Raw genomic sequence first — 14,543 nt, forward strand, 5'->3', positions numbered from 1 at the left:
ATAATGTTTGTATCTAGATTTCTCAATTCACCTGTATTCGTTTCTGCATGATATAGTACTATACAGAAAGCGATCAAAGCATTCAATGGGCTGATCAGTTCCCGTATCTTTATACATATTGTGTCGTTCTATTCGTTTAATTAACGCCCCTTCGTTTGATTACGTTTCTCTCTTTGCCCTTTGAGGAATATCGAGGCACATGAATAGAGAATTGACCGTGCGCTTACTGTTCAGACGGCGTCTTCATATTAATTAAGGAACGTAAACGTTCAGGTATTAATTAAATGACAGACCTTCTGTGGATGATGCTTTGGGCTTCAAACGGAAACTTCCTTCATCTCGCTTCGAGCCAGGAACGTTATCATTTTATATGCGAGACATCGGATTGCTCACCATGGAATTCGTCGTGTTGCCGAGTTGTAATGTTTGTAGATTATTGTTCGTTGGACGTTCATGCGAATATTGGAGCAGAGTGTTTCGAAATTGGTTACGGAATTACGGTTGTACTGTTACTGCAGAGTAAAGCGTTGTTTCTATCGTTTTCACTGCGGAACTATCGAGTAGATTTAGATTTGTTATTTTTTATAATTATTAAGAATATGTAACTACTTTTGGTAAAATTAATTTTCAATTTAAAAAAAAAAATACTACAACCACATAGTTCCCGATTTTTATTATAAAACACAAATTCTTATATTGTGTATTTCTTTTTCCATCTCGACTAATCGTTCAAAATATTTCTACATCGAAAATACTTGTCGACCATTGAAAAAATGGACGGTAGATATTACTTAGTCAACAATGCCATAAAATTTATAGCACGAACGAACAAACTTATTGATCGATCAAACAGTCAAATTTCCATGGAATTCGAATAACGTATAGCCGGAAGAGTGCGTAAACAAAAAGTTTGCACGGGAGGCGGTAGAAATCGAAGTGTCCGCTTATCACGTAGAAATCACTGTCCGCGCACACAACGAAAGTCGTTTCGCGTGGCGACTTACGACTCGGAGACTCGTTTCGTTCTGGTCATCGTTGGCGGTGGCGAACATGACCTCCGGTCTTGTGGCTCGTAACTTTTCGAGATTTTTGTGGCGAAACGATTAGGAGCTTACCCTTCTACTGCGGAAACTACTGGCGATTTTACAACCGCCGAGTTACTCGTGCTTTTCTTCTTTGTTTTCGTTTCGTGTTACTATCACTCAGGTCCAGTTCCTCTGGTATGGATATATATTACAATTTATCATAAAATAACACGTAATATTCTAAAAGTGAAACGTGCGATGTTCATTAACTTATTAAAAATCAAGCAACGAAATAATGCATGAAAGTCGAATAAACGCAATGTTATTAAGTAATTTAATGTAATTCGTAACTGCGTATTTTGTTAAGGTACAAACAATATATTAAGAAAATAAATTTAGTAATCACCGTCATTTATTTTACAGTAGATTATATTATACATTAACTTTACAAAACCCCAGTATAGAAATCAGAAACATGGGTAAGTTCTCTATTATTTAATAAAACGAATAATTTATTATATTATCGTAAATATCCCAATTTTTTCAATTTTCATGAAACCGTACGATCAAAAAAAAAAAAAAAATGACAGAAAGATATCCCGCAAATATCTTTGAAAATCGTTTTTACAACTACGATGTTAATTTTGAAGAAACTTTCATAATATACTCGATAAACGAAATTTCTTTGAAAAATATGCGCACCAATTTTCGTACCCCAATGCGTAGAAAGAGAACTTCGTAGCTACATTAAATTATAAAAGTTTTGTTACCGAGTTGAAAAAATATTGATTAACTACGTACTAGTTTTTTGCTCTTATAAGCGAAATTGGGTAGTAACCAATCGCAGAGTTAATTGTGGTGCTGGACCAATACCTCTTCGAAATTAAATTTTCAGTGTACTCTATCCTATGTTCCGAGTCCATAAAGTACCGCAAAAACTGGTTTTTGTCATTTAAATAATGATTCAGCAAGACCAATCACAATTTGGGCACACACTGGAATCACATCTTTGTATAATAAATCAAATCGAAGATAATTTTCAATTTCTAGTCCTTTAATTGTTACAGTATATATATACAGTATAATAAAATAAGAATTGTTAACGAAACAGCTTAATTATCTTATTTTGTAAATAAATTTTGTAAATTTGTAATATAAGGGCTTTCTTGTACGATAATTTATCAACTAATAACATTTGTAAATTAATATTATTTCGTTGGGTATAATAAAATTCGAATTTCTCTAGGTTTTTAATCCTTTCTAACGAAAGAAAAAATGTACAATGCATAAAAATTGAGAAAATCAATATTGTATTCGATACAACGAAGTGAAATCGTGGTGAAATTTGATGTGCAATAAATTCAATACTCTGTCGATATCAGACTTGTTCTGATAAAAGTGGATGACATTTCGAAATTCAAATATAGCTTTCATATTTTATATTTTTGTTACAACTGTTTAATACAACATTTATTGATCTTTTCTATTGATTTATTAATATTTTAGTTTTATTCGTGATTGTAAAGTACAATAGAAAAGTTTTTATATTCTGCATAGATGTATATCTTCTTTTGTCCTGAACCGTTAGGTTATAGATCGATAGCCTGCATCAAATTTGAGTTGGATTACTTAATCTGAACATATTTAATTCTAATTTATATACATATGTATACACTCTATGTTCTATATTCTATATGAATATCTCAAAATTGAAATTAAAATTAAGTCAAATGGAATTAAATTATTCGACCTTTCACCGATGCTAGTTAGAAGTTTTTAAATCAAATGAAATGAAATCATTGTTATTATTACTAAGTATATAAAACGAAGAAACAATATTTCACGTATAATTTCTCCTATATCTTTTTACTTTTCCGATAATTCATTTTCATATATTTCGATGCACTTAGGAGACCAATTCTACTAGGTTTTCTCAACAGGCATTAAATCTATTAGTTACAAAGTTTTAAAAGATTTATTCAAGCATAGAACCTTTTTATTTTCCCACGCTCCTGCACGATTAAAGCTCTGCAATTCGACTTTCAGGAGTTCTGGGAAATTGTCCCCTGGTGCAAGCACCTCAGTGGGGAAGAGTGAGAGAGCGCGTTCTTAAGGATGGCACTTTACAGACCGTGTATTCGTGTGAACCAGGCCGTAGATTGAAGGGCCATAAAATACTGACTTGCACCGCCGACGGTTGGAATCATCCTATCCCAAAATGTGTGCCTCACGGTAAGTTACTTCTACTTCGTTTTATGTCTTAGCCCTTAACAATCTTAAGTGTATTACACTTGGAGTTCTAACAAACCTAAATGTGTCACAAGAAACTCCTTTCTCAGATACCACATTCTTTTCTTCAAAGTTGGCATTTTCAAGATTTTTCTGCTATCTATTTTGGTAGTGACTAATTTTTGAGACACACTGTCACAAACCTACAAATCTATTTTTGTGTCTTTATAGAACCACACATTCTCTACGATAAAAATACCAAACAGGGTTCATTCGCTTAAATATCCCTTTTCATATTATGTTTTGGATTTTTCAAAATAATTAATTCCAATTCATTTCATTGATAAAACAGTAGAGAACAAGACGAAAAGTATAAAACTCTAAAAAACAATTTTTACCAAGTATTTGAACAATCCAAGTATGCAAGTAGATAATCTTGTATAGAGAAATTTTTGTGAAAGCATTTGCGATAGCTGGAGTGAAGAGAACGATTCTCTTTGAATACCGTGGAACGTGAAGAAGTTATCGAGTAGAAGACAAGTAATATCGAACGGAGAGTGGAATGAATCTCCGGGTGTTTGTGGACACCACGTGTTTGCGTAGGCGGAGGGTAAACATATGAAATCCGGAATAAGTGTGTTGCTCGCGATTTATCCAGATAGACGTGCCACTCAACAAGCCTATTCATCGTTTCCACGTGTATCGAGACGTTCTCATTTCGTGACAAAGAAGTTCGCGATCGATCGCTGAAATTATCGTCACATTGCTAGGGACGGAGATCTTCGTTAAACAGAAGAACGTAATCTTGCTGACAAGTGGGTTTCGAGAGATGTATTGTGTGTCGATACCTACGCTTACGTGACAAGTAGACCGTGGATATTTATACAAATTCATGTTTTCACAAATATAATTAAAAAAGTAGAATGCAGGTAGAGAATTGTTTTACCTGTTAAATATTATAACGAGTATTATACTTTGGATCTTTTAAATATTTTTGCGTGCTATATGAAAACTGTACTTGATAAATATTTTCGATATGCGATACATGAAATTGAATGGACATTCTGTCTTTCTTAACGCTCTGTCGTAAATATAATAATGTGAGTGAGCTAAGAAGGTTTCGACGTTACAACACTTGTGAAGTAACTGATATAATACCACGACATGTATCTCGATCCAAAGTATCTTGCAAGTATCTCGCCAGATGTCGACGTAATAATACGGCAAATAGCCCACTTGACTCGTGATGATCTCGTTTCAGAACAAGATAAATTTTTTAAATCCACTTTCCACGACATACTTTCGTTTAAGTGTCTCATTTTTATGTTACATTCCCCTTTTTATTTCAATTCCTTCTTCGGTACTTGTACTTTCTTTTAAATTAGCGATTTTAAATAAAATAGTTAAACGAGATGTGAAACTCTTCTTCAAAATTGGATCGAACTTTCCATTTTCTTTTAACAGATTTAGGGGCCGTTGATTTAATATTATCCAAATATGAACAAAGCTTAAATGTAGCTTATGTAAACGTTCCATACTTTTGCATATTTTGACATGTCTTTTCGTGAAATATATTTTTCCCTTGCAACTGTCTGAATTATACATTTTTATAAAGTGGAATATTTTTTTCGATCTCTATTAGTCATAGCAAATGTTTGTAATTGAAATTTCTATTTCTTAAATCGTGATTAATTTTCGTTACTGTATCAAGCAATAAGTTAAATCAACATTTACTATAATACGATACGCGCGCGTGCACACACAACAAATTAATATTCATCAAGGTAATGGATTACGCATAAATGCCAGCAGTGGCATGCAACGATGGATGCACGAAATGTGGATTTTGCTTTTTTAAATGTACAAAATGCACAAATATGTAAAGAGTCCTATCATTTCGTCCGGCACTGTGGATGGTGCTCGGAGAAAAAAGAAGAAGCAATAAAAAAGAAAAAAAGGACGGAAGCGGTGGATGGAAAGAGGTGGGTGGTTTTGAAGACGCGAAGGCGCCGGCAAAGAAAAGAAAGAAGGCGATGAGGTTGCGGGTGGGCAACGATGACGAATGGATTTTTCGCAGCGCGACACCTCCCAGGGGCTGTGGTCCTGAAAAGCACCCCTTTCCTTCGAAAGCCGGTCGGGATCGAAAGCAACGGGATTTCGCTTTGATTTATTGCCGCGGTCTCGCGCGTTATATTCGAGAGGCAACGCGACATCTTTCTTTCCGACTGGGCGGACATACCGTGTGCCCAAGACACGTGTACATTTTCTATCTCCCGAAAATATTGGATTCCTGGCTTATAGATATTTTTGTATATATGAGACATGGTCTGTTTGTCGTTTGTTATCCTTTGCATATGTTCTCTTAACTTTAGAGAACACTATTACAGGCAATTGCATGGATTAAGGTGTAGGGGGAGGAATATATTGGGGTAGATCTGATCTGATTGTTTGTAATCTTTATAGGATTTCTGAGGTGTTTTAGGTATGTAATATAGAAAATGAGGAAGCTGATATTGTTTTATGGTGTATGGTTTGAGTGACGATGATGAAGTTCTTCCTAATTTATAGTTTCGAGAGATATGAATATATGAATACAATTGTATTCATTAGTACCTATAGTGAAATAATAGTGTTGCAAATAATGACAATTAATCGCTCTTAAATCATTTTATTGTTATAAAGTGTCTACGATTTAAAAAGAGCCTATGCAATTCCATTGCTCACGAGGGACCGTTTTAATTGTTCTATAGGGATCCCTGAGGTTTGTAACGAACAAATATTTATTTTGTTCCTTTCCTCTTTCACCAACTTATATTAAAAATCACGTATTCTTTTTATCATAAACATATCTATGTTATCTTATTGTACATTGTATTACGTTCTTTATGTTACCTTATCACTTTTATTTTAATTGATTATTTACCATCATGTTAATCGCTATGATAGGTTATTAGTGATTCAGTTGAAATGAACTAATTTTTATAATATTTGAAAGAAATTGCTTTGTTTTATTAAATTACAATAGTTGTAGCGGTTGATTAAAATTTTTGTAATTATTTTTTATGGAAGAGGATTAAAACAATTTTCATTAGAATTTTCAACAGAAAGTTTGTAGTTTCCTAAATTGTTTGCTTTATAAGTGAACGATAAAAAAATCCACTTTTTTATATTAAAACAGTTCTTTCCTAATTCTTTCTAATCGTTACGCGATTCTAATCGTTGCCTTAATTAAGCATTTGATCGGCCGATTCTTTGATAAAGTAATAGGTTTACCGGGTCGTGACTTTAATTCTTGTTTGACGCCACGGCTAGAAACAGTCAACTTTTCAGAACGCAAAAATAGTGGACGGGAAATTAATTGAAACGTCGCTCATCAGTTAAACCGGGTCGTTAGCAAAACGTGTACAAGCATAGTAGCGGGTAGGAAATATTAAATCTTATTAGAAGCTGTCACAAACACGACGGCATCTTTTCAAAGGGTCGCAACGATTAAAGGAAGATCTTCTTCCGAAATTAAAAGAATTTCGTCTGGTAAATCCCCAAAAAAGGTTAATGCCAACTTAATTTCCCCATTCTTGATAAAACTTCTTTGTTATTTGTCTTAAACGAGGAAAAACCTAGATGGCAGAGCTAAATGAATCAATTAATCATTAAGATGACGTCTTTGAACGGATTCTGCGAATATTACGGTATGTCAGAATATATCGTATAGCCTTTTCATAAGACCATTAATGCTATATGGTTTGAGAAGCTTTTGGTGCACTGATTACGATTATTATTGTCTGCGCTGCCCAGAGAAAGAGTTTTACAAATGACGAAATATTAGGTTATCCGAAAAGCTTCTTTCGTTTTATGAGAAAATAATAGACGCACAACGTTTTTTGTTTTATATTATTTTGTCGAATGACGTACGATCCATTCTGTTCTGCTGAGATAAATACCGCGACATTTCACAGACTCATTCTATTGGCTCACGGGCCGACGCTCCAAACTAAACATACAGAATAAAATTACCCTCTACAAGACCGTAATAAAACCTGTCTGGACCTACGGAATCCAACTATGGGGAACAGCAAGTAACTCCAACATTGAAATACTTCAACGCTTCCAATCGAAAACGCTAAGATCCTTAATAGACGCACCTTGGTATGTTACCAACGAAACAATACATCGCGACCTCAAGATACCCACAGTCAAAGAGGAAATAGCAAAATATAGCGACAGATATAGCAAAAGAGTCAACAAACACCGAAACTCCCTAATCACTGGACTACTTGATACGACGGACCAGATTCGCAGGCTGAAGAGGCACTGCCCGCTAGACCTAAACGCTAGATTCAATTAGTTATCTAAATTAAGTAATATTCACTTATTTATAATACTTACTTATAAATTATACTTATCTATAATAAGTATTAACTTATTATAAATAATCAGCCATGTCACTGCGCCACACCAGGAAAATTACTGAAAGTTCTCAAAGCGAGAATTGATTGTTATTTTAACAAATAAATAGAAAAAAAAATTTCACAGACTTAGTTTTACGTTTGTATGAAGGTGCGCTGTTGTAAAAAACACGTTTGCAAAAGAAAGACACTTTTCGGACAGCCTAATATATCGATCTGATACGCTAAATTGAAATTATTTTACAAGGAAGCCGTTTTTTTAATCACATCCTATATTTTATTTTCATAATATGAAATTTCCAATTCTAATAATAATAATAAACACAATGTGTTATGCAAATGATTTTTGTAGCCACTCTGTACATATAATGTTATCTTCCCGTGAGCCCTGCATTTTTACTCGTTAGATTTTATGCGAAACAAGCAATATAATATAATATACATGTATAAACAAGCACATGAAATAAATACTTTTTCGTATTACATGATTTTACTGTTTCGACATATGAAACGTATTGCAGTATAAAAATAAGCTACGGTAATTTGAACGAAAAAATTAAAGGACTGTAGATAATGAATTGAATATTGACTTAAAGGGAAGAATATACAGGGTGGTTGGTAACTGGTGGTACAAGCGGAAAGGGAGTGATTCTACGCGAAAAAAGGAGTCGAAAATATAGAATAAAAATTTTTCGTTCGAGGCTTTGTTTTCGAGAAAATCAACTTTGAATTTTCGCTCGGTACGCCTGCGGTACGTTATAACGGATCTCACTGTAGATCGTTGTCTCGATGGAAAAATTAAAAAAAAAAAGAAAAAAAACCCTTTTTTTACGTGGGGAAATCCGGCGGATTTTTATCGGCTAAAACCCCACGGGCGGGCCTAGGTGTAGTTCAGCAACGAGTGAAACCGTTCTCCGGGGGTACTTCCCAAACACTCATAGAAAGCACTACAACATGATAGGCAAGGGGGGGGGTCCCACTTGCCCGTTGTATATACTTCTAAGATGATATTTGGTTTTCCACCTTGGCTTGCCCAAGAGTGGTCTCGAACTCGCGACATCTTACTACCCCATACGCCCTTTACGAGCGTAGCTAGCGAACCCGCCGAGTATCTACTAGTTGTTGACGCATTATGTTGATCAAGTTGTCCTTATACTCTGGTATAAGAAAACTCTGGTCTTCAGTGTTGCTACAACGAACACGTGTTTTACAGCTGATAAGATAATAAAATATAGAATAATAGAAAATATAGAATATATAGAATAGAAAATATAGAATAAAAATTTTTCGTTTGAGGCTTTGTTTTCGAGAAAATCGACTTTAAATTTTCGCTCGGTACGCGTGCAGTACGTTATAAGGGATCTCACTGTAGATCGTTGTCTCGATGGAAAATTTAAAAAAAAATTTAAGAAAATTTGTATTCTATATTTTCGACTTCTTTTTTCGCGTAGAATCACCCACTTTCCCCTTGTACCACTAGTTACCAACCACCCTGTATAATTCAAAGAAATTTAAAATTCTACGAATTGGTTAGGTTCTGCTTATGGACTCTGGGAAGGGGTACGGACTGTTTTAGGTCAATATCACGTTTCCACATGTGCAACACGCAGCTTGTATCTCTTCTAATGCTTTCGACAACATGTTCCGGCGTACGTGTGCCTTTTCACATCCTTTTAAGTGCTCCAGCGTGTTTCGCGCCGCATGTTACACGCGTGAGAACACGATTTTGGTTTTCAAACGATTCATCCGCCTTCATCGAATGTTTTGTGTAATACATGCATGGAAATATGACTTAATATAGGTTTATGATACGTCAATCGTTGTGAAAAACGAAGCAAGTTTGTCAGTCTAGGTTTTTAGGTCACACGTAGGATCAGCAGCTTTGTGTTCTTATATACGTTTCGTCATTTATTATGGAGCGTAGGTGTGAGACAACTTTTGGGCGGGATAAGTGGAAAAACAATGTGTGCGTTATTGTGTGCAAAGAAATACATATATTAGTAATTAAACTAAGTTATAATTGATATGATAGTAGTAGTTATTTTATCCTAATATAATATTTGACGCTTTTATCGTAATATAATTGGTAACATCTACGTAAGGAAATAAGATATTAAAATTTATACTTGAAATGGAAATATAATAAAGATAAAGTAAATTTGAGGAAAAAATATGAGTAGTAATAAGTAATAAAATATTATTATTAATATTCTGTGGAGATAGATTTAATCTATGCCATCAAAATAGTGATACGATACAAAAAGGGTTGATGTTACACAAAGAAATAAAGATTTAAATGATTTTGAATGTTCCAAATTTTCAAAAAAGAGAAGATTTCGAAATTTGAAATTTTATATATTATAAAATATATTTATACATTTCAAAACTTTGATAAATTAATTAAGGTACATGTTCCTATGTTTCAATTAATCGGATACTATTAAGCACGTCGATTCAAAGAGAAGGCGAATCAATAGAAAGCATCGAACGCGTATGATAAAGGTTCTGTTTCGGCGAGGATAATAAACCAGCCAAATTCATGAGCTGCGCATCTGCATAAAAGTCGAAGTGTCGCATTCAGTCTCGTACATTTAATGAAAGCGCGACCGCCACAGAATTGGTGTTGAAGTATCAAATATTATAAGTGAAGGAGGCCACTTGTACCTTTCCAGTCTAGTCTCGTGCTCTTTCAAACGTGTCCTGCTTCTTATGGTAATTAATTAATATGTGTACGAGCCTATGCCCATAAAATATACTAATTTAGCGTGTCTGAATCTGGAAATCCATTTGCTCGAAAACACAATAATAAAACGAGGAGAAGGCGAAAGCAAAAGCTTGATTTTGACGGAGGGTATTTGTTTTGTAATTTTTGAATTGATTGTTTCATTTAATGAAAATTAATTATCATATTCAACGCGATCAATGGTCATCACATAAATAATGAACGAAATACACATGCTATTTTGTAGCATGTTACAATATAAAATTAAGTTATATGTATATTTCATTGCTCATCTTAATTTAAAATAGTATTGTCGACGTGGATGGAAAGTCAGCTGAAGTTGGTTTCGCGATGCACGTGTTAAATTTAGTTTTATTATTATCTAAAAATACAATACGTTAAGAAATGATGTTAAAAATGCGGTCCATAAAGGATATAAACATTTCACGATTTGATTCAGTGGAAGTAATGTTGTAGAAAGACAAATGCGGACAGTGCACGTCGTGTTTACCCAAATAAAATATAAATGTTTTCCATATTTCAATATGTTACTAAATATAAAAACCTGTTACAAATTATAGAGAATCTTCCATCCATTCAAGCCACGTTCTTCGCAATGTAATTTCGACATTTCCATTCCCCCTAACTTCGTCAAAACGGCGACGATACATCTTTATCATCACACCGGTGCAATCGCGAACTCGATTTCCTCATAAAGTTGCCGCGGATACGTCGCGGAATAAGAGCTAATTAAGAGGAGGCGCGTTAAGCGAGCTTTCCGCGCGGTTAAATCGAATGAAATCGTAGATTAAATGCGGAAGATCTATTATGCCGTTATCATTGCACCTAGTGGAAGCGTTGTGTCGCAGCGGGAGTCTTCGTCGGCGTTCCGTTGAGCCGGAATTTAACATAGGAGTTCAGAGGAATGCCGCGTGTTTCCATGCACAGCACCAACAACGTAGTCATTAAGTTGTCCCTGACAGTTGCACCTTCGTGCAACTGGAGGGAATAATTCGCTGTGTTCTCGAACCAACACTCGCCATTACTAGGGAAACCCACTTCTCAACACAGTACGAACATCGAATTAATAAGAAATGATTATACACATATTTGTACATAAAAAAGTATTCGGATACTTGTAGATACCTGTTATGAACATAATATGTGTGTTATACGAAACATTTAAAAATTTTATTAATAACAACAATCTCAAATTCCATTACTTACTTCCAACTCAATCTGCTCGTATATGTACTTCTTCTCGCATATCTTGAGACACCTTTTATGAATGTATTATGTGCGTTGTACAGAACATTTTGAAATGTAATTATCGCAGTTATGATACTCGACTATCATGACAGTATTGATAAAGTTTGATACCAATCTGAATAAAAATGTAAAATGTATGGTAGACTAATGACAGAAAATATCATATAGGAATAGACAGTAATTGTGAATCAGTGCTAAAACAAACAATATATCGATATATTTATTAGGATTATCATTTCAATACACCTCCTTCAATTTTAAATACGAGTACTATCGCGAGTTATTATTAACAATCTATCACTAACCAATCGATCGCTGAAAACAATTTCTCATTCTCATCCTCGCGTATCTACATTCACGATACTTTAAAATCTTTAAAAAGACATTCTTGTCGGATGACTGGCAGAGGACTCACGACTCGATATACTTCCGGATCGACTCTTCGCTACGGAGTGGCCACTCATCGAAGCACTCCTTAAAGAAGGTCGAGAGGTCACGGCACTCCACTCGAATCGAATCGAGGAGCACAGACGTGCACACACATACTCACACGAAATCCATGGACGGCGGTTGGCCATCAAAGAAACCGAGATATCACGCATAGTGGTGTACCTCTTTCGTTTGTCAACACGACCGACGACGACGAAATCTCCACTGGGACACTGGGATAGCGAAACTCGTACGAAAACAGAATGTATCCGCCTTATCTTTGGGTTCAGCGAAGGACTCACCCTGTTCTCCCCTTTCGCTTGTAAAACTGTTACGGAGGGAAAGATTGAAGAAATTGTTTTCACGGATGGATGAAAAAGTTTGATTACTTTGGATACGTCGCGTCGCTGCAAACAGTTGTGGTTTTAGTCTTTGAGGAAGATTGAAGAAATTTTGCGAAGAAATAGCTGGTGGAGCAGCTAAAAGAATTTCTAATGGTTAAAGCTTGGATTTGGAAAAATATAGATCAAGGATCCGAATACATGTTCCTTGGTGGCTTTCAATAATTGTTAGAAGTATTGAGCTATTTCCAATTTCTATTAAAATTTCTATCAAATAATGAAATGTTCAAACAAATATTAAGAAATAAAGTTAAGGTGAAGTATCGTATTTCATCTTGCATTTGCACGATGACATGTGCAGTAATGTATACTTATATAAGAAGGTTTGAGTCAGGGCCAATTATAGGAATCTAGAATCTAGACAGATTGAAGGATAGACTTGATACTTGATACGTACGTGGTTTATGTCAGAACTTGTCATATCACACTGGCCATGCATAAAGTACCTACTGTGTACCTATACATAAGATATGTTAAGAGCTGATTTATTATCCAACGAGGGCTTTTTGATTGGCAGATAGTTAGATAGCTTAAATGAAGCTATATATGTACTAATACAAGATCATTGATGGATTTGTAGAATTTATATTTTTATCTATTATTGCTTAGTCCGTGCCTTTCGGCTTTGGACGAACTTTCGGTTTTACATCTCTTATGTCTATTTCTCTTCTTATATGTCTCTCCCCTCTTTTTCACTCTATTCTATTTCACTCCCATAATTATTCTATCTCTAAAAACTAAAACTAGAAACTACAAATTAGCAACTAATGACTAAAAACTATTGCAACTTTGGTCTTTAGCCGCCTTGCTGTGCATCCTTCCTGTCGTTTGCCCTTCTCTTCTCTACTATTACTTTCAGTTCTATTAAACCTTCTCCAGCTTCATTCAGCGTTTTTCCTATGTCCTTTGGTCCTCCCGTTATTTCACATTCTTCTATTACATGTCTCAGGTCTTCTTCTTTCTTTCTACATAGTCTGCATCTTTTCTCTCCCTCTTCTTTACGGTATTCCCTTGCTTTGGTCTCGTTTCCACATCTGAATCTTGCCAGTTTTCTTCTGTCCTTTCACTTCATTCTCCCTTCCAAGTACTTTGGTAATTTTTCTTTGGCTATATTTTTGTAGTGTATATTAAATTTGGATTCCCTTGTCCTTTTCCCCCTCTCTTCTGCTTCTCTCTTTCTTCTATAATTTGATCTTTCTTGCTCCTCTCCTGCTTCGTAGGATTTATAAATTAGAATAATAATTTAGAATTACAATCCAGAAATTAGAATAATCTTACAATTTAATTCGGATAATACTGATCATCTTTATTTAACTAGTTTTAGTACAGTAAATGCAAATATAGTATACGTGAATTTTACACTTATAATCTCAAAGTAGGATGATAAGATAAAAAAGAGAAATCCATAAAATCAACGAATGAATCTGTTCGAAGTGAATAGTCACATTTTTTGTTTTACAAATATGTTTTTATTTTTATATAACGTATTTGATCCGAATATGTGCATATATCCATTTTCATTTTATCTGCACATTATAAATTCGCTTTATATTTATAAATGAAATGTATTTTAAAACATTTTTTTGCGGAATCATAGCTGCCAAAAATATATTTGAAATTGCACAAATTAAAAACTAAGTTTATGTGGCAAAAAAGCAAACGTGCGAGAATATTTATTCAATGATATATACGGTTTAGAGTAGAGTTTAGAGTATCACGGAAAAATTGGAAATTCTTTATTTTGACATAAACGCGAACTTGTTTGAATTTAAAATTGACTGTTAAATACGAATGATTCAAGGAAATTATCTCTTGTAACTGTAAATAAGGATTTGAATAAATTTATATTAAATATGACGTGAAATCAAGATGAATTTCCAATTGAAATAGTATATTTCAAATTATTCAATTTCTATGAATCTAAATTAGGTTCGTTTTTACAGAAACGTTTTATAGAAACTACCTGAACCTTTTTTCTTCTATTTTTTCAAATTGCTTTCCGATAAATCCAACAAGATAATCTCGATTTCATTCATGTTTCACCTCAATTCGGTAAAAGCGA

At 34.3% G+C, this 14,543-nt stretch overlaps 1 protein-coding gene across 1 annotated transcript in view; it reads left to right on the plus strand.

Moving 5' to 3' along the window:
* The window catches only part of LOC117241929 (fibrillin-1-like), a 235,120-nt gene that overhangs the window by 90,949 nt on the left and 129,628 nt on the right, over positions 1 to 14,543 (plus strand). Inside the window, exon 2 of the mRNA XM_033508215.1 lies at positions 3,072 to 3,257. The gene's annotated coding sequence lies outside the window, so the exon portion shown is untranslated. The remainder of the gene's footprint in view (positions 1 to 3,071; positions 3,258 to 14,543) is intronic.

Source organism: Bombus vosnesenskii, unplaced genomic scaffold (assembly GCF_011952255.1).
Source record: "Bombus vosnesenskii isolate JDL3184/JDL3185 unplaced genomic scaffold, Bvos_JDL3184-5_v1.1 scf7180000016262, whole genome shotgun sequence".
Lineage (NCBI taxonomy): Eukaryota > Metazoa > Arthropoda > Insecta > Hymenoptera > Apidae > Bombus > Bombus vosnesenskii.